This window comes from Lycorma delicatula, chromosome 9 (genome assembly GCF_047948215.1).
Source record: "Lycorma delicatula isolate Av1 chromosome 9, ASM4794821v1, whole genome shotgun sequence".
Lineage (NCBI taxonomy): Eukaryota > Metazoa > Arthropoda > Insecta > Hemiptera > Fulgoridae > Lycorma > Lycorma delicatula.
In genome coordinates, this window is record NC_134463.1 from 125,401,548 (window position 1) to 125,414,277 (window position 12,730).

Sequence of the window (12,730 nt, forward strand, 5' to 3'; positions counted from 1 at the left end):
TTAAACAATGTTGACAAATTTGGACATTTCGATTAAAAATAAATTTTTAATCGATTTCGTGTTATATGTTACAGCTTCAAACCCATTTAACGGTTTTTATTTCGCTTCTACATTAAACGTGAATCTAAGAATATTCTAAACGTAGTATGAAATTGGGAAAATTCAGTTTTTTATTTACGATTAAAATGTATTACCTGTCGGCTATGTTTGCTTTCTGAGCCATCTGGTCGAGAATCGACCTCACTCTTGGTACGTGTGGGGCGATGTCGAGTGTAGATAAGATTCCCGTGTGGTCTCAAGATACTCTTATGTTTTGCACATGCAGTATTTTCTTTCGTGAATTTCTTAATTAAATTTAAAAAAACTATAATTAACTTACTAAACTTTAAGCGAGTTTTTTTTTTAACTTTTGTTGTAGACTTTAAAAAAAATCGTAATTTTAAGAATTGAAAAATTACTTTGTTACGGTTTTTTGGGGAAATAATTTTTTTTATTATTTGTGTAAAGTTAATTTTATTATGTTGAAAAATTCATCGGCTTGCAAAGATAAACTGTATCGTTTATGAAAAAAAAATCTTTCACAAAAACAAACGTAAGAAATCTGCATCTCTCTTCTTTCCCGTAAAAAAAAGATGGTGCATGGGTTTGTTTTTTGCACGTGTTCGCATTTGTATTTCAGTTTCTATTGGCGCAAAACGGACCGATGGTGCTGTGCCGGGCGGCTGCACGCAGCGCTCGAACGATTTATCTAAAATTATGTTTGTTTTTTGAGAATAAAAAAAGAAAACGTTGGGGGTAAAGCTTTGTTCAAAAATTACAACTCGAGAAACGGCTAAAAATATTCAGGATTTTGACGCTTTTCGTTGTAAAGGTCTTTGTTGTTGTTAGTACACGAACGTGAATTTTTGTTGTTAAATTCATAAACGTTATTTAAATTCAATCGGCAAAAACATTTAAGAAAATCATATATAATAAAACATCGTAAACCGTGTAACATTTTCACGGCGAGCCACGGGCCCGCTTTTTTCCTAGTTTGTTATAAAAATAAAAAAGGACAGCCAAGAAATAAAGAAAAATCTGTTCCAATTATGGTTCTTTGGAGTATGTCATTTTATTCTTACAGATTAAAGTAACAGTTTTAAACGAAATTCCTTTACAAAAAAAATTAAAGGTCTGTTAACTTCTCGGCTTTACCGTTAACGAATTTTTATTTCAAATACTCCATAGATTGTTAACTATTGATGACTTAATTATGAAAATATTTTTACAATATTTAGAGTATAATTACGAAAAAGATCAAAATGTTCAGAAAAAAAAAACTAGGATTGATTTGATGACCCTTCTTTCTTTTTTATTTTCTGTTTAGCCTCCGGAACCACCGTAAGGCATTATTTCAGAGGATGAATGTAATAAAGTAAAAAGGATTAATATATGTTTCCTTAATGAATATGTTTAATTCGCAACTTCACCTTCCTTCTTGGCGAAGAAATAATGAATATTTTTAATATCTTAACCTTCAAGGGAGCTAGGGCCTCGATCGACGGCTTAAAACCTTCCCTGGGATAACATGAATGTACCCTGTAAATTTGAAAGTAATCTTCATTATCCTTAAAAGAATTAAAAGTAATATTTATTAAACAGATTTTTAAAAGTTACATATAATCGCGATATTCGTACATCGATAATACGAATGTCTAATAATCCGAATAGAATCTCTTAAAAATTATAAATAAACGCTGCCAACAGATTATAATTTTTTTCAATAATTGTAAAATATATTGGATTTGCCATTATCGAAGTGAATTTTGATTCCCAGATTTTTCGGTATACATGCCTAACTAAAATCGAATTTTACTGCAAGGCTACGGTAGAATTTTTTAAAAAATGAACGTAAAAGATGCCGTTTAGTGTTTGGTGTGAAATTAAAATATAGAAATTCATAGAAAATCATGAAAAATCATAATTTCTTCTTAAGAGCAGATAAAGTTTTTGAAAGTATTTCTATACATAACGAGACGTGACCGTTTCGTAAAAAAGAATATCAAGATGCGAAAACTCAGATGAAGAAATTAACAATTGACTGGAGTCTTACGATAAATAAGAAATTACCGATGATGACACGTTACAAACTGTGAACTATCGGTCGACAGGCGGCTCAGGTAGTGGGGAGTAAGACAAATTTTTTCCTTGTCGCATGACGAAGTGTTGTCATTAGCACCCGAACAGAACACGATATTTATATAACAAAAAATTTAATTTTAAAGATTAACTTAAAAATTATAAAAAAGTAATATAAAAACAAATATGACATACGTCAAACGGCATAAGTAGACGGAAATAATCAGATTTTTGAATCCAGATGTACGACTAAGAAATCGTAAAAAACTTTAACGGTAAATAATAAAATAATAACTTATTAGTAAGTTATTAATGAAATAAAATGTTATGTACTTTTAATTTAAAATAATGTATATATGGAATTTAATAGGCGTACGAGGGAGTCATGTGGTGTCCACATCAGATTTTTTTTTAAATTATGCATGATGTGTTGTCCTTTTACAGCGATTCTCAGATTGTGCGACACTCTACGCTCGGGCGCCACGGCTAACAGTTATTTTATAAAAAAATTGACAGAATACAACGCATTTTTCTCCCTTAGGTTAATAATACAGGGTTATCATAAAAGAACGGTGCGGTTTCAGTAATTCATAGGATGATTGTAGGGAAATTTCTAGATGTTATAATGGTATCCCTGAAAGCCTCCAACCTAAAAGTTTGTTTATCAGCAGTTGTAACCGCAACGTCAGTTCTTGTATTGTTGTTGCGGTGAGTTTAGCGAGTTACTATGTTCTCGGATAAAGACAAAGCTAAGTATGTTTTATCGATGGCCGAATTAAAATCCGTAATTTTAGTTCAACGTGCGTTTTGACGTGAATTCGGAAGAGATCCGCCACATAAAAATAACATAACACGCCGGTTCAAACGATTCGAAGAAATTGGACCGGTTAAGAAACAGAAGTCAACCGGCAGACCGAGTGTACCGGACGAAACGGTTGAACTAATTAGACGATCGGCAATTAGAAGTCCTAGTAAGTCCATCCCCCGTCGAAGCGTCGAATTAGGTATTCAAAAATCAACAGTTCACAAAGTTTTACGTAAAAAACTGAAATTACACGCTTATAAAATCCAGATACTGCAGGAATTGAAACCCGATGATGGTGTAAAACGTTACAATTTCGCTGTTGAAATGTCGGACAGAATAAGTGAAAACGAATCGTTTTTAGACGATATAATTCTTATTGACGAAGCTACATCCCATGCGAATGGATTTGTTGACAGACACAATTCACGAATATGGGGCTCTGAAAACCCACACACAATTATCGAGAAACAACGCGATTCGCTTAAAGTTAATGTTTGGTGCGGTGTGATGAAAAATCGTGTAATAGGGCCTTTCTTCTTCGCTGAAAAAACAATTAATGGAGTCGTGTATCTTGACATGTTAACCGATTATTGCTTTCCTCCGCTGGCTGAACTCGAAAACAGTCATCGACTTCATTTCCAACAAGACGGTGCTCCCCCGCACTTCAATGCGGCGTTGGTCACGGACGCTTTGAACGAAAAATTTGGAGATCGATGGATAGGCCGGCAAGGTCCCGTACTTTGGCCTCCAAGGAGTCCAGACCTGACACCTAGCGATTTTTTCTTGTGGAGGTACATCAAAAGCATTGTTTATACGCAAAAAATTCGCGACCTAAACCGCTTAAAAAACAGGATTAATGAAGCGATGACAACCGTTAACGATGAAATAAATGTTAACTAATGTTTGGAGAGAAGTCGAGTCTCGTTTGGACATTTGTCGAGCGACTAAGGGCGCACATATTGAAATTTATTAATTACGTAAAAAAATGTTTGAGACGAAAAATTTGAAAAACAAAAAACATAAACTGTAAGTAATTCTGTTTTAATTTAAACCATGTTCAAAACCGCACCATTCTTTTTTGATAACTCTGTATAACACGCGTATAAGTTTGAACACAGTAAGTTGATGTTATGCCTTCCATCTGTTATCTTCGCGCGATCCTATCTTGTAGAGGTTTTCTATTTCTAGGTATGCGTTGCCCGTACAATAATCGGTTATAAATCACATAACCGATTAACGTACGCCTTGATTGTTGTAAAAACGTTCCGGTTGTTGTTTGTCTCGAATTTTTCCGGATATTCAGTCGTTGTGTAAAAATTAACCGATTTACTCTTTTAGACTGGCTTTATGTAGTTTCATAGTAATAGGTAATAGAGAATTCAATTTTTTTATTATTCGCTTAAAAATTTTAATTACAATACCGGTACTTAATCTAAAAGTATATACGTAGATATTTTGTATCTGGAAAATCAAGGTAGTCGCGAGTTTTAAAAAGTAAATATTTTTCTATAGGTAAAATAAATTAAAGCTAGCATATTTAAATACTGTTTTTTAAAAGTTAAAGAGAAAACCGATTTCATTTTATATTGTTCGCTCAGTACTTGGTGCACGCGTGTGGGCAAAATAAACTACGGCGATATGCGGTGACCATGGTTAAGTATATACACCCCACGCAGAGGGCGGAGCCCCTGTATTGGCTTGGTTACACTTGCAGTGTCAACTGCCTACTCGTTATCTCAACCCACTATGCATGTGTGTGTATATATATATATATATATTTGTTTTGTATGTTCTCGTCAACTTACCTAAGCTAATCTGATGTAGACCATCTGCGATCAAAATAACTGGATTTTTTAAGTTAAGCGATATAATTAAGAGTAATTTATTTGGATATAATTGAATTTATAGACTACTTAATGTGTTATTGTGTTACCTTAATTTCGTAAGCGATGAAGGGATTTGATTGTAAATTATATAAAGCAAAATTATTATTTCTATTGTTGTAGCTGATCAGTTGAATTTTAAATGTCTTATAAATGAGGTCATAAAGATCTACGACGGGCTGAATACCGTACACAGATTTACAATATATATTATATATATAAATACGAACACAGATTTACATAGTAATGTTTATTACTTAGAACGATTTCTATTTGAAATAAAATTTTGTAACATTTTTAAACGGGAAAATCAAACGACAAAAAAATAAATAAATCTACAAAATTTCCTGTTCTTAATAGTTCAATAACAGCTATAGTTACGCGATAAAAGTGACATCGGAAATCTGTGAAGTCGTGCTTAATAACAAACACTCGGCTTAATACAAGGAAAAAGTTGGTTTTCCGTCAGCCACTGTACTTAGACTAAACATTATCACCCGTAAACTATACCCTACAAAATTTCAGGTGCTTTAAAATCGACATCCTCACACCAACACAGGAACATGATTTTTAGTAAACATCATTCATTTCAGAGAAATCGTATCAAATTAATATCTCGTGTGTTTACCGGCGTATAAGACTACACTGAGGCAGACGGTTTAAAGCAACAGATATGTGAGGTTGTACTACACGCATTATCTCTGTACAGTAGAGTAAAAAAGAATTTAGTCGATCGGCAATTTATTTATTTAAACTATCTCTGCTCCGTATTTTTATTTTCCCGTTTTGCGCTATAGCTTTAGAAAGGAAAATACCGTAATCGATCCGATTTGGGCAATGCGGTTATCGCCGGATCGTGACGTTTTGACTCTTTTTTCTTCTTTTTCCTATTTAGCCTACGGGAATTACCGTTGAAACGATGAATTACTTCAGACGATGAATGGGGATATGCATGAGTGTAAATGAAGTGTAGTCTTGTACAGTCTCAGTTCAATCGTTCCTGAGATGTGCGGTTAATTGAAACCCAACGACCAAAGAACACCGGTATCCACGATCTGGTATTCAAATCCGTATAAAAATAACAGCCTTTACTATATAGATCTTGAACGCTGGAACTCTCGATTTCCAAATCTGCTGTTTTGGGAAGACGTGTTCACCGCTAGACCGACCCGTTGGGCTGACGTTTTGACACCTAAGGAACTCAAAAACCCGGATAGAAATTTTCAGGATGTTAATGTTCGTATGTACGTGTGCGTGTTCCGTGTCGACTTCTAAATCACATTCTATCTCCAGAACTGCCGGACCGATTTTGGCCAAACTTGGTCATATTAATTCTATATATGGGGTCTATATTAACTTTAGATCAAGGGGGTGAGGCTATAGAGCAAAGTCACGCTCGGTATCTCGATATCTCGCCTAATTAATGTCATATTTGTTTTAGGCGCATTTGTTAACGATTAAAAAAATAAAAATATTTGCAACAAAAAAAAAAATTGCAAAATCGCATCCCTACCCCAAAAAATGTCGTTGTACTTTTCTACTATGTTGTGATGTCACAATTGAGCGGTGAATTAATTAAATGAATAATATTTAAAGTGCAAAAATGTAACTCGGTCTGGCCGTGTCTCAAACTCGATCGCCCGGTCGACTCGGTATCTGGTGCGTTAAGCCTTACGGCTACACCAATATGCCGGCTATACAAGCGAAATTTGTTCTATGTAAGTTGTGAAATTACATTAGTCTGTTTAGTGCCGACCGTCGCCGCTAGTGCCGCCATACCCGCGCGAATTAAATACGATTTGCGCGCGCGCTTTAGTTAGAATCTTTGAATTAAATAAACGAAAGGATATTATATTTAAATAAAATGATAAATATTTTAAATTAACTTGTGCGTGTAAGACTGCCGTGCATCACAAACAACTGTTGTCAGAAAATTTTTTTTACGATCGATGTATATGAATCTTCAAAAAAAATTATACTTTAGAATTTATTATTTAAATTTTAATTTAATCTCTCGGAACAAACTCAAAAAAGTTCATTTTTCACAGAAATGATGATTAATTTGTTGAATTTAAGTGGAGGTCGAAATAAATATTTTGTTTTGATCGGTACTTAAAAATACATTATAATGTTGTAAGATAAATTATAAATATAAAAAATAAATTATACGTTAAAAAAAATTTATTCCATAAAAGTCCATATTATTAATTTATAATGTAAATCCGTGATGCATTGTTAAAGTAAATACATTAAAGGATTTCTTAGCCTTTAATCCGGTGGTCCCGGGTTCGAATCCCGGTTAGGCATCGCATTTTCACACACGCATTTTTAGACTCGGAGGTTAACAAAACAAAAAAAAAACATTAAATTTAAAAAAAAGAAATATTAAAAATAATTCACAATTCAGAAGGCATTATTTTGAGCACTAGGTACACATCGACTGGGATGCAGAAAATTCAAGGGTATTTTTTTTTTTAGTATTATTTAAAAATTCGTCTTCAGCATAACATTGTTTCCGTAAAATAAAATCTTTAAATTGTATTTTAGCCCGACGGGCTCGTGGGTAGTTATCTCGTCGACTCAAACCGATTAACAGCTGATTTTCAAAGCGAAGGTTGCGAGGTTTAAATTCTAGTTGAAGTTAGTCGCTTTTATACGTATTTGAATTCTAGATGGTGGCCACCAAAGTACCGGTGTACTTTGACGATCGGGATTCAATTAACCACCGGTCTCAGAAATTATCGGCCTGAGTCTGTACAAGACTGCATCTCATTTATATGTCATGCATATCATCCTCATCTCATTGGGCCGTGGGGGGTTGCTTATTGTTCTTTTGTTGAACGGATTGCAACGTGTACGTTAGGAAAAAATCAAATAAATTGCTGAAAAAATTCTTTTTAAAATTGTTTGTTAATTTATTAGAAATGTCAACCGTATCAAAATAAGGACCGTACTCGAACGTAATACTTTAAGCCAAAGTATTATTTTCAGTTATTTTAAAAACAACGCTGTTATACGGATCGGTAATGTTATTTTGTAAAAATAAATTACCGTTCTTTTCAGCAACGAAATGAATTTTGTCAAGCGAGAATAACAATTCTAGTCGCTGAAGTTTCGTTTTAACGAATCGATTTCCTTAGGTCATTAAAGAATAATAATCTTTGGTCCTTGTAATTAATTCCACTTCATAAAATAATTGTTTTGTTATTTTCTTCTTTTTTTTTCTTTTGAAGCCGCATTGAAATCTGTCAATTTCAAGCGTTGTTCGAAGAGCACACTGCTTTAACCTTCCGGTTGTGCCATTAGTTTTTAGGACGGTCTGATCTTTATTTCCCATTTCGCCTGTAACCTTCATCGTACGTCTTTGGTTTTTTCTGTAGAGAATCTGTTTGCTTGAGAATGTTGTTTAATTTTGTCTTATGGAAAGCGTCCTCGAGAAGACAAAAATAAATCTATTATTTATAATACTAATTATTATTTAATTATATCAACGGAACGTAAAATAATAATCGAACTAAATCACTCCATCGTGGCGGCCTTTCATCCGGGGGTCCCGGATTTGAATCCCGGTCGGACATTTTTCATATGCTACAAAATTCCATATTGTTGTCTGCAAGCTTCTCTGTAAGCGTCTGCGGTGAATAGATTCATCGGTTAAAAAAGAATAGTTTAAAACGAACTTAATATCTTTTTTGAAAGCGGTTTAATTTTTGATTTGTGTTACCTGTTCCCAATAAAATTTTGCTATGTAAACGAGTAAACTGTATGCTTAATAAAATGGCTTCATATGGTATTTTTTTTTTAAAGATATTGCTCTGGTTTCAATCTTATTCAACGTAGTTAATTTTGATAGTCGATAGTCTGGCGGTTAGTTTTCACCCGGAAGTTTTCAGTTATTCATCTTAGAAAAACGTGAAGTAAAACACCAAAAGCCAAAATTATATTAAAATGAAATTCCCCTTGTATCACTGAAATCGGTGAATGTTGATTCTTTATATTTTAACTTTTAACGCTTAATGTGACATCGACTTGGCAAAATGAAAGTTTTTCGTTGAAAAAATTATTTTTTTAAATCTGATTGTATTATTTAAATTTATTTTATTTTTACTTTTGCCGCTATAACAGTTAAAATACAACAGCTATAGCTATAACGAGAAACTATATAGATTGATAAAAAAAAACCTAAATATGTTTTTGTAAAGATTCGTTGACTACAATAATTTTTTTTTTTACTTCGGTCCCACGGTGGGAGTGGGAGGGAATGAAAATGAATTTTCTTTACATTAAGGTATAAAGAGTACGAAAGTGAAGGAATACCGTTTTCCTTTATGTATAAATGTTTGTGGCTCAAAAATCTCCAAACCTGCAGGATGAATTTCATTGAAACTTAATTTGTATATCTGAATCTAATTTGTGTATCTGAAGTTGTGCTTATGAAAATTTTATGAAGATTGGTTGAGGTGTTTGTGAGTTACGCTCAATTTAATGTCGAAAAAATTGAGCGGGGCAAGTTAGAAGCGTGGTTTTTTATGATGCTGAAAGTTGGAAGTTGACGTGTTCTATTTGCGGTCTATTGTTAGCAATATTAAACAAAATTAAAAACACAAAAGATTAAAATTAAATTAAATTAAAGTCGGTCTTGCTGGGTTTTTAAGTTTTGCCTTAAGGAGACATCAAAAAAAAATTTAATAAATTGTAACAATCTGCGAAAAAAATGTTTAATGTAATGTTCCCAAGTCAAAAAATTTATTTTTGTCAGACGGACGTTTGTGCGCTCGGCTAATCGGTCTTATAACTCTGACCTCGTTGACCGACATTCTTAAACTTCGTAGACAGATGCTACCTTCGGAGAGAAAGAATATATTCATTTTTTTTTTTAATAATGGAAAAAGGGGTGCGGTGTTTTGTCCAAAATAAAATTTTGAATCTTTATTGGAGCACTTAAACAAAAAATTTAGTTACAAAAATTGGAAGTTTTTTCGAGATCACAAATTGCAAAAAAATTATTTAATATTCATCCCCCTCCCCCAAAAAAGATAATATATTTTTATTTTTTTTAGCTATAACTCGAGGAATTAATTTTGCATCTTTCTATATTTTCTACGGCGATTGGCCTTCAAACCACTATAAGATTTTTTCCTCGCCCCACTCCAATGGTCTCTGTAACAACAATATTATTTAATTTAAAAAAATTTAAATCCGTCTCGCAAATTACCCATTGCGTTTAAAATGAAAAAAATTTAATTTTTGATTACCCTTACTTTTTTGTAGTTTTTGAAAAAGAAAATTAGCCAGAAATGTTCACCCTCTTCTCAGAAAACGAACTTTGTTCTAGTTGTTACTACTTTGTTTATTTAGAATTATGGATGTATCATTGTATTTTTTAAACAATTAAAAAAAATAATAATTTATTATTACCACTTAGGGATTATTTTCTTAAAAATTACTTTTACCTGAATGCTATCCCTTGAGGATGGTAGTTCCCAAAAAAAAAAAAAAAAATATATATATATATATATTTTTCGCTATTTCAGATTTATAATGCTCAAAACGTATTTTGTAGTCATATATTAACAACTACGTATCATAAAATTAGATATAAATATTTTTACATATAATTTGAAAAAAAATCATAATTTTGGTTATTTTTCAATAAAAATGAATTATTTTAACATAAAGATACAAATAGAGTATAAAAAGATTGAACCTATTTTTTACACCAGAAGGGTTAATCATCTCCAGAAAAGAAGTACAATTATAAAATTAACGATAAACCATTAGAACAGATTAAAAATGGAGGTGAATATTACCACATATAAATAAATTTCATATTCATTTATTCATTTACTTTCAAAAATGAGATAATCCTTTGTTATCCTTTATATTTGGCTTTTTCAGAAACGGGTTGTATTAGTTGCTCGGTGTACCCAGGAAAGTTATGCAATTCATTTCTGGTTTTTTTTTAGTGTTATTAGGAACGTTGTTTTTAATTTTACTATTAAAAAGAACTGCTGAGTGCAAGAAAAATAAACAAATGTTTTAATAAAAGTACGATATAAAGAATCCTTGAAAAAAGAAAAGAAGATTACTGCCGATAATGAGCTAAGGCATTCTGAAAAGAGGGAATATATTTATTTTTTCTTTTTCAGTTAACATTTTCTGATTAACTTTTCTTAAATATTTTTTGTTAATTACTTTTAATATTACAAAGATATTAGGGCATATATCATTAATCTGTAATTGTTAAATTTCACAGATATGGAGAAAGGAATATCTTTGTGAAAATTATCTTTTACTTTAATGAAAAAACAGGACAACTACCCAAACACTACCCAACTACCACACAACTACCCAAGAGAGGAACTTTGTATATACAAAATTAAAGAATAATCATCCAAGTCAGTCCATTTAATGAAGAGTAATCATAGAATTAAATCCACTGTAACTCATCCACCAGAGAAGTACTTTAAAAAGAACTACATGGATTGAATTAAAAACCTCTTTTTTACTAAATTAGCTTTACGGTCGAATCATGTTTCTTACATTGCAAAAAAGCCAAATATAAAGGATAACAAAAGGATTATCTAATTTTTGATTGTAAATGAATAAATGAATTTGAAATTTATTTATATGTGGTAATATTCACCTCCATTTTTAATCTGTTCTAATGGTTTATTGCTAATTTTATAATTGTACTTCTTTTCTGGAAATGATTAAGATGTTCTTATAGGAACCTAATACTGGTGTGTGAGCTCTTTTATTTCTGGAGAAAAATAAATTTTTGTTACACTGTTTATTTGAACCGGGTTGATGGAAAATTATTAATTAATGTTGTGCTGTATCTATTTTGGTAAAAATAAACTGACCTAATAAGAAATTGTGGGCAAAAAACAGGTCTAATACCTTTCTTTTGAGAGGATTATTTCTCTTGTGTTGGTAAATTGCCCTTACCAAATCATCATATTTTTCCTTAACGTAGGACCCAGGATTCTATGGATAGCCTATCGGTATTACCGTGCTTATTTCATGAAGAGGATACCAAAATTGTTATGCACGTTCACGGCGTGATTTGGCTACAGAAGACTTGTAGATGTTAAAAGGATTATCCTGAATGGGCTTACCCTCTTTCTTTTTCTGTTTAGCCTCCAGGACCGCTGTAAGGTATTTCTTCAGAGGATGATATGTGTATGAATGTAAATGAAGTGTAATCTTGTACAGCCTCAGGTCAACTGTTCCTGAGATGTGTGATTAATTGAAACCCGACTGCCAAAGAGCACCGGTACTCACCATCTTATTCAGATCTCTATAAAAGTAATTGCCTTTACTATTATTTGAACTTTAGAACTCTCGACTTTGAGATCAGCTGATTTGTGATGACGAGTTCACACCAGACCGACCCAGTGGTTAATGGGCTTACATGCTGCACGAGTTATTACCCTGAATGAATAGTGACCGGGCAGCAAGCCTAATGACTGAATTACTGTTGGGTAAAGCTTGATTCATATAATAGCAAAATACAATACATGTATATAAAATTCATGATCTTAATTATCAAATACTCCTTGAACTGCACAAACGGCAAACTTTAAATGTGGTGTAAAAAGGGTGTCGAGTTCCCCACTAAAATTAGAAAGAGCTGTTTCAATAATTTATTTCCATGTAATTCAAATGGAAACTAGCTGTATTCCTTATCTTAGCTGACTATTTAGTCTGGGTCAGTATTTGTTTGATTCATTTGTACTTGTAAATTTGTTATTCCTGGATTATATTTTTTATCGGATTTCTTAATACTGTAATGGTGGGAGTACTGATAAAATATTTGCTTTAAATAATAGTAGATGCGTTAATGAAAGAAATTTCAGAATCATTGTTCCATTCATGATTTCACCGATCGAGAAGTTCAGAGTATTCTATATAACTTAAT

The 12,730-nt window shown here is 32.3% G+C and overlaps 1 protein-coding gene across 4 annotated transcripts in view; it reads left to right on the forward strand.

The window, feature by feature from the left end:
• Positions 1-12,730, forward strand: part of ckn (CRK like proto-oncogene, adaptor protein) — a 288,310-nt gene that overhangs the window by 204,703 nt on the left and 70,877 nt on the right. The gene's annotated exons all lie outside the window — the stretch shown is intronic.